Source organism: Eptatretus burgeri, chromosome 10 (assembly GCF_056783735.1).
Source record: "Eptatretus burgeri isolate ZD-2024b chromosome 10, Ebu_testis_v1, whole genome shotgun sequence".
Classification (NCBI taxonomy): domain Eukaryota; kingdom Metazoa; phylum Chordata; class Myxini; order Myxiniformes; family Myxinidae; genus Eptatretus; species Eptatretus burgeri.
Window position 1 is genome coordinate 61,592,669 of NC_140970.1, and position 9,265 is coordinate 61,601,933.

At 43.8% G+C, this 9,265-nt stretch overlaps 1 protein-coding gene across 1 annotated transcript in view; it reads left to right on the top strand.

Moving 5' to 3' along the window:
* The window catches only part of LOC147018698 (uncharacterized), a 119,388-nt gene extending 113,237 nt beyond the window's left edge, over positions 1–6,151 (top strand). Inside the window, exons 18-19 of the mRNA XM_085898638.1 lie at positions 1,197–1,260; positions 4,983–6,151. The gene's annotated coding sequence lies outside the window, so the exon portion shown is untranslated. The remainder of the gene's footprint in view (positions 1–1,196; positions 1,261–4,982) is intronic.
* The last annotated feature ends 3,114 nt before the right edge of the window (positions 6,152–9,265 follow it).

Consider the following 9,265-nt stretch of genomic DNA (forward strand, 5'->3'; position numbering starts at 1 on the left):
GTAATCATATTGAGCTCGCCCTTGTGTGTGCAGCAATACAAAATCTCCTTTTATTTTTGACATTTTGGCCATTCCAGCAGTGGATGTGGAAGGTGCAAAGATAACGAAGCCACACCATGTTCTCTGTTGGTGCGAAACTTCCTCTACACTTTTATCAATTGAAATTGCACTTCGTGAGACCTGTAACTAGATTTTATGGGATTTATTAAACGACGTCTTATAAATGTATTCAATTATTAGTTATAATTCAGGATCCTAAACTTGATATCAAACAAACGATGCCTGCTTTACATCCTGTCGAAGACCCACCACAAACACCTCCCACTTGTGTGATGAGCTTACATCAGTTGCACGGCCTCTCCAGGCAAAGTTGCTTTCCAGAAACCGCTCGGTCCCTTGATCGACACAGTGCAGCTGTAGGAGGCCGAACACAATGGTTTCCGTTGCCTTGGGGCCAATGTGCAGACACGAGGCTGTGGGAAATGTCACCTTTCTGGAGTCCTGACACAGGGCCTATCCGTAACCAGGCCTTGAGCTTTAAGGATGAGTGGTTTAGCTTTTCTGTGGCTTTCAAAGGCTCATCCGAGAAGGATTCTGCTGTAGATCAGCTGTTATGACAGAAGATATGCAGTGATAGGGGTTCTGGATGTGCATTCACTAGTGTATATGTATATATATATATATATATATATATATATATATATATATATATATATATATATATATATATATATATATATATATATATATATATATATATATATATGAAGAAGCTTGGAAGAGATAATAATAAGGTAGCATATGTTGGTAGGGGGATTACATTTAAAACTAGGAGGTCAAAAGTCAGTTGTTTCTGCATCTGTAAATTACAGATGGACCCAAAACAAACCACTCGGTATTTATGTTTTCTTACTTATCAGAGTTTCTTTGTGTCAGTAGTTCGTCCTTCGAGACATCTTCGGTTTGTAAATAAGAGCTGGTAGATTTGGTCTAGTTCAGGTTGTTTTTCCTTGAGAACAGTTGCAGCGGTGCTTGTCCTTGCGCTATGTCATTGTTATGGAATTTTTTTTTTAACTTTAGTGTTTGTAATGGTTTTTATTAATGCATTAACCTTGACAGGTTTTATTGTTTGAACAAAGTTAGCGAGAGAAAGTATGTATTCACCTTGATGATTGTCTGTTTCGTTGACCATCCAGATCATCACCTGGGTGGCATCCATCATTGACGTTTCAACCTCCAATTTCATAACCTCTCCAAACAGTGAGTATACAACCTTATTTGTGTTCGACAAAGGCAGATACAGAAACAGACATATATTCTTTATGTTACAATATTTCATACAAACAAAAGAGGAAAGGTGATTCCATCTGCCAAGTTGCTTGGTTGATGTCTGTGTGGCATAAATCTTTACCCACAGCAGTCCCAAATGGATAACCCCCCACATCTTATCTGTTCAGTCGTCTGAAACCTGAGCCTCAAACACAATAACCAAATATTGATGGTGTCTCCAATCTAGATTCACAAAACTAAATAAATGGAACAACCATAGTTATTTTGATAAAGCATGGCAGGAAATAGGAAGAGTTGAAGAAACGGTGTTTTGGAAGCAGTTAAATTTGTGAAGAAGTGCATGGATCTATATTTTGACCACCCAGTGGCAGGCCCCGCCTGTGAAGGCTCAGTGCAAGGATCGGTCACGTGCTTGATAATCTGGCATGAGAATGCTCTTTCAATAGTCTTCTCACAACTACAGCTAAAGGCTTGTGGATATCTTTTGAGTTGGTTTCAAGGCTAATATTTATGGCTTTCAAGCATGAACATTACTCGGCTTTTGTTTACCAAGTCATGTTGGGTTGGAGAAATTTGTTGTTGTATTTTTATCAGCGCTGTCAAAAATACATTTTAACTAGTTTTGTTCTACAAGTGTCTTCTTTTATACTGATGTACACTAAAAAATTTTTTTCATATATAGTCAAGGCTTGTGGAAGAGCTGGAACACAGGATGGATCAGGACACAACATAACAAAAGGAACAACAGAAGGAGAAGGGGGAAATACCAATAGCAAGGTGAAGGGAGAAAATAGATGGAGATGGACAAAGGATGTGGGAAACAATGAGGGGTAGGGGAGAACGCAAGGGATGGACAAGATGGATACAGAGGTCAAAATTTTGGGAGGGGTGGGGGATGGTTTAAACTTTAAAGGGTGTGGAAATATAATGGTTTTGGATGGCGGATGATTTGAGATGGTGGTGAACAGCCATTCTTGAAGACCTGGAGGGATGAATGAGATTGAAGAGAGTGTGGAAGTTGCCACCCAGAAGCTGGATTGCATCACTGTATCCTACGCTCAGACATCATGAATATATTGTCCTGTCCATGCCAATTAATACTGATGCTGGATGGATGGACGAAACTGGCTTTCACTCCTTTGGACGCATCAATTAATGGCGACCTTGCACATGCGGGAATCGCAAGAAGCACAAAAATTTCTTAACACTTTTAAAACCAAAATAACAGGGGATGGTGATGTTGACGGTGGAGACGATAGCAGGTTGAGGTGGGGAAGAAAGGGAGGACACAGAATTGAAAGAAAAATAATTATATACAAAGAGACTACGAAACGTATGGCGCCACATACCGGATTAAAGCACAGACAGGGATAGGGGACGAGAAACAGATGAAGCATTAGTTCTGCTGCTGGACAACGAGGGAGTGGTCTATGAGGCAGGCGACTAAACACCCGGGCAGGGCGACGAAGGCACATGGGCATTGCGATGAAGACACACAAGCAGGAGCCAGGCTCAACAAAGCAGGCACAGGGCAAAGGCAGGAACATGAGAAGGCAGGCAGGCACCACAGACAGAGGCAGGATGATGGGCCAAAAAAAAGCAGGTTCCTCCGAAAGATCATACACCAACTACCTTTTCTCTGTCAAATCTTCGTTCCACCTCTCTCGCTCCCCCCCCCCCTCTGGGTAGACAACCTCCGCCCTTCGAAGGCGTCCATGGCTCTGCCCCTTGGGAGGTGATGAAAATCTCCCCTTGCTCTCTGGACAACGCCACCCCTTTTAATGCCCCTCCTCTCTCTTTGCTTCCACCCCACCTCGGCACCTCATCCGGTGGGACATTACAAGAGGTTATACGTATGATTCCTTACCTTAAACCCAAACTATTTATTACAACGCACCACCCTCCGTATGGTGCACACAAACAGACAATTCTTAACCTACGTTTCCCCATTTATTCATATCGAGATGAGCTAACTACTCATACATGGACCATACTACTCTGTACATTTCTATCTGTTGTAAGGTAATATCTACTACCCCCACCCCCCGCTTCAAATAACAACATTTTGTATAATGTATTTGATGAAGTGGATTGTGAAAGAACTTTATATATATGATAACGTGGATTGTGTTTGCATTCTACAAGCAGCTAAATATCTCATGAAGTAAGTCAAGAATGAGCTCGTTATTAAACAGTTTACAACTACAATAATTTTTAACATAAAAAGGGTCAGACATTTTGAATTTTGATTCATAATAATTCACATACGGGCTGCAAGAGAGATAGTGATTATGTGTATTAACTGGGTTCAATTCAAAACCCGATTATAAACAGTTGTCGTAAGGTACAGTATAACAGTCATTTTGCAAGCTTCTCAAAGATGATGAAGCCATAACCTTACTGGATAGACACACTGCGGTGATGCATAAATTCCGTTTCCAAAAAAACCTAAATTCCGTTTCTCTTGACCCTCGTCCCCTGACTGTTCTGATGGGGCAGGTCCAAGCAATCCTCGCCCACTGATCGTCTCCGCCCAATTCCTCCTCGTTATCCGTTATCTCACCACAATGGCGATGCAAAAACACAGGGAATAATAAAATGAATGTTTCTTTTTCATGTTTTGGATAATTTATTTTGCCAATCTGATTTTTATTTATTTCACGTATTTTAGAACGCACGGCTTTCTCTCTGCGTTCAATTTGCCGAGACAAAGTGATCTTTTTTTTCTCTTTGGGTTAATGTCCAGCAATGTGGATGGTGAACAACAGGGAATTTATGCATTGATGAAAACATGTTCTGAACATTTGTTTTAACCTGGGTGCCTGATACAGAGGTCCATACATAAACATGAAATACTTAAAATATGCACTGTAACACTTGCCATTGTATACTGTCTGCAAATGATAAATGTTTACGACTTCCTACCACTCACTGTACATCATCCATCGGTATATACAACAGGCTAATACTGTCTGTCTCTCTGTCTGTCCCTCCCTGAGACAAGGAAATGCTCCTCAGAGAGAGAAAATATGAAGTAAAAGTTTCTTTCAAATTAATCCAATCCTACAGGAAAATTATACATTTTTCAATCAGACTAAAAATTGAACTCAGCAGTGTATAGGCAGCATGGCCACTCATCGATCAGTCCCAAATTTTTTTTCTTTCCTGTTAAGAAATATGCTGCGATATCTTCGCTGTTTAGGAATGTGATGTTTTTGGAATATGACCTGCTCTGTGTTTCTGTCTATATATAATACTACATTTGTCCATCCGTTTGTGTGTAACATTCCATTCCATGATTGGTTGGACAGCTGGCCTGATTCCACCCGCTATTTCAACCTGAATGAAATATACAACCACCATGTTTGTGCTATGTGAAGCCAAAGACGTCATCAGAGCTGTCGTAATCACAATCGCCATGTCCTCGCTATAAGTTTCCCCTTTCGTGTAAAACAACCAAATAGACCATTAAAAGGATCATCAAACATCAAAAGGTTGAAGATGATGGGTGTCAAGGGCCTTGTGAACGCCACAGTGAGTATAGGCCTCATGCTTGAGTCCTTAGGCTTCAGGCCTCTGGTTAAGTGCAATTGTAATCTCTCCAAGCTATTGAAGCATGATGTTATATTATAGATGTACAAAGGCAATGGGCATGTTTTTCCTTCAAACCTGAGTTACTTTCTTATTTTCAGGAGTGATCAAGACGGTGGTCTGTTTCCAGCTATTTTCTCTCCTCCTCCTTCATGTGCAGCACAAGGCTGCAAGTAGCATCATTGCTTGGGAGCACAGCTGTGCTGCTGCCGCAATGCCCCTGTTACCAGTACACTGGTATTCATTTTGTTTCTAGTGCACTGGTATTCATTTTGCTGACCTTGGAAGGATGACAGGCTGAGTCAATGCTACCTGGTGTTCATTCAACAGAAAGACAGGGGCTTGAACTCAAGACCCTAGGATCCTAAGCCAGCCACCTTTACTGTTAAGCCAACACCAGGCCTAATGTTTTCTCTTGAAGAACTCGATTGAGGACCATAAAATTCATGTCATTATCAACACCTTTGTCCAAGGAGTTCTGGGAATCTCAGGACATTGTGAAAGAAAACATCTGTAGATCATTATTTACTTTTAATGAGGTGTATAAAGCAAGTCGCCGATTTATGTCATGGATGCATTCCTAAAAACTGTGTTGACATATGAAACCCATATACATTACATCTTCTCCCATATACATAGTTATAATGAAGGGATACATTGTCATGGAAAAAAATTTGGTCACCTTAACTTAACATTCACTGAAGTACATATTAGAAATACCAGCACATGACCCGTAGGGTGATTGCGTCACCCCCCCCCCCCCCCATGGTGAGACACACACACACACACACACCTGTGGCCAGGCACATGTATTGAATAACATGCATTACATAGTGATCAGTGAAACAAATATTGATGATTGTACATGTATGCAATAAGACAAACAATCAAGCACTCATGTCTTACTTTATTAACCTCCACCATCTTCGAAGATGGATGGAGGTTACTGTTTTCACCCCTCTCTGTTTTCACCCCTTTCTGTTTGTTTGTTTGTTTGTTTGTGAACAGTATTACGGAGAAACTCTTTGACGGATTTCGACGAAACTTGGTGGGGGGGGGGGTTAGTTATGGTCCAAGGATCATGCCATTAAATTTCGGATTTGCCCCCTCCCCCCAAAAAAGAATTGTTCGAGAATTTTTTTTTTTGCATTTCTACATGTTTTAAGTGATTTCAAACCCCCCAAAAAAATTGTTACCCCCCCCTCCAAAAAAATAGAGAATTTATTTTTGCATTTCTACATGTTTTAAGTGATTTCCAACCCCCCCCAAAAATTTTTACCCCCCCCCAAAAAAAAGAGTTTTTTTTTTTGCATTTGTACATGTTTTCAGTGATTTCCAACCCCCACCCAAAAAAAATTGTTACGCCCCCCCAAAAGAATTTTTTTGCATTTCTACATGTTTTAAGTGATTTCCAACCCCCCCAAAAAATTATTACCTCTCCCCAAAAAAAATTGTTAAAATAATTTTTGTTTTTGCATTTCTACATGTTTTAAGTGATTTCAACCCCCCCCCAAAAAAAAAATTGTGAGAGAAAAAAACATTTTTTTTGCATTTCTACATGTTTTAAGTGATTTCCAACTCCCCCCAAAAAATAATGTTGGAGAAAAGAACTATAACTCTGTCAGCACTGTTGACATATTTAATGAATTAGATATAAGGTTCACTTGAGTAACTTGAGTTCACTTGAGTTCACTTGAATTAGATATAAGGTTCACTTGAGTCAAAGGGCGGAGGAGCTCCTTGTGAGCCAACGGCCATCCATATCTAGTGCCCAACTGTGTCTGCAGACGTCCTGCAGTTGGGTTACTTCTTATTAGGAGGTTGGTGGCAGGATTTGCACTCCAGCCACCGTAAAACGCTTCATTCCGCAAAACGCAAAAACGCAAAAAAATCTGAAAACCCACTCCGTGGGAGTACCTCCTGTGCAGCTTCCCTTCGCAGGGCAGCTCACCGGATGATGGGATTGGGGCAAAGCCTTCGGGACCCCCAATCTTTGATAGGAGGGAAACCACGGGGTAACATCCCTGGGTCAGATTGCGGGAGAGTGTGTCGGAGTGGTGCTGAGGTGTCGTCCACCAGACGGCGGTCTCCTTGGGTTAACCTGAGGCGGTCCCTTCGGGTGGGTGCCTGGAATGTCCTATCCCTAAGAGAGGATGATCACCTGTCTCTGTTATCATCTGAGCTCAAGCGTTTGGACATCGGGATTGCAGCTCTCTCTGAGGTTCGGAGACCGGATTGCGGCGAGATAATGGTGGGTGGTTACACCTACTATTGGTCTGGTCGCTCTGATGGTTACCATACCCAAGGAGTTGCTGTAGCTGTGGCCAATAAGCTGACCCCAATGATAATTGAGGTAACACCGGTCAACGAGCGTATTATGAGATTAAGGATTCGTCACTCCTTAGGTGTCATTTCCCTGGTCTCTATTTATGCTCCGACTGAGGCGAGTGATCTTACCGTGAAGGATGCATTCTACGCCACACTCGAGTCTGTGGTTGATCAGTGCCCCAGACGAGATACACTTCTAGTCTTGGGGGATTTCAATGCATCGACTGGAACTGATAGGGATGGTTATGAGGTGTGTGTTGGTCCCCATGGGTCAGGAACTATGAACCAGAATAGCACTAAGTTCCTTGACTTTGCAAGAAGTCATGGACTTAGGGTGGCTGGTTCATGGTTTCAGCGCCCGCAAGCTCATCGCTGGACTTGGTATTCCAACGCTGGCGGTGTGGCAAAGGAGATTGACCATGTCCTCATTGACGGTCGTTGGAGGATGATCCAGAACTGCAGGGTCTACCGGAGTGCTCAGTTCCTCAATACTGACCACAGGCTTGTTGTAGCAACTCTAAAGCTGCACCTTAAATCCTGGAGAATGGTACCATCCCAGCCTAGGCTGGATGTTGCCAAGCTCAGGGATGAGAGAGTAGCTGAGGAGTTTGCGAACAGGCTGAGTGGACACTTGGGGGTCTGGGTGCTTTAGGGGGTCCTGAAGAGTTGTGGAGCACCTTCAAGACCACCGTCCTTGATGTTGCCGGTGGATGCCTTGGAGTTCACCGCAGGGCAAAGAAGAATTTTGTCTCTCAAGGGACACTGGATACCATTGACCAGAGTCGCAGGGCCAGGCTGAATGGCAGAGCTGAGCTGTTCAGGGAGCTGAGGCGTAAAACTGTACGTGCACTGAGGGTGGACAAGGAGGCCTATGTGCGAGGAATCTGTGAGGGGTAGAGCATCACCTGTGGACAGGTGATTCTCGTCCCGCTTACAGGGGAATTCGCGCATTACGTTCATCCAAGCCCATCCCTCGGAGCACTGCAGTTCGAGCAGAGAGTGGTAGGCTCTTGACAGAGGAGTCTGAAGTGAAGGCCCGCTGGGCCGGTTACTTTGAGCGGTTGTACCAGGCTGATCCCCCAGCTGTCGAGTTGGACGTCAAGGGTGTTACAATCCCTGTTGCTGACCCTCGAATCAACTGTGGTCCACCATCGCTTGTGGAAACACGGGCTGCGGTGAACCAGTTGAAACGGGGCAAAGCTCCAGGGATCTGTGGCATCCATGCTGAACTTCTCAAGGCTGGTGGAAATGCTGCACTCGTGTCGTTGCATGCAGTTTTGTGCTCTGCCTGGAACACAGGCATCATCCCAACTGACTGGAAGAGGGGCCTTGTTGTCCCTCTCTGGAAAGGGAAGGGTGATCGCCAAGACTGCAACAACTACCGAGGGGTGACGCTGCTCTCAGTGCCGGGCAAGGTCTTTGCTCGGATAATTCTTGATAGGGTTCGCCACCATCTGCTTGAGCACCAGCGTCCAGAGCAGTCAGGCTTTACACCAAAGAGGTCAACGATTGACCGTATCCTTGCTCTTCGTGTCCTCACTGAACGCAGACGAGAGTTTCGGCAGGGGCTGCTTGCAGCCTATGTTGATCTCTGTAAAGCGTTCAATTCAGTGAATCGGGATGTCCTCTGGAGGATTCTTGGTCTTCGTGGGGTGCCACCGAAACTGATCGATCTGATGTCTGAACTCTACTCTGGTACTGAGAGTGCTGTGAAGTGTGGTGGTACCGCCTCTGACTTATTTCCAGTTGTTACTGGAGTTCGTCAGGGATGTGTACTTGCCCCCACACTTTTCAGCACTTGTATGGACTGGATTTTTGGGAGGATGTCGGAGAGATCAAGTTGCGGTGCATCGTTTGGCAATGTCAAGATCTCGGACCTTGATTTTGCAGATGATGCAGTCATCTTTGCGGAGACTTTAGACATCCTCTTGGGGGCCCTCGAGGTGCTGAATGAGGAGTCGGAGCCGTTGGGATTACGGATTTCTTGGGTCAAAACAAAGATCCAGGCTTTCGGTGACATCTTGGATGCTGCTGTCCTGTCTGTGTCTGTTTGTGG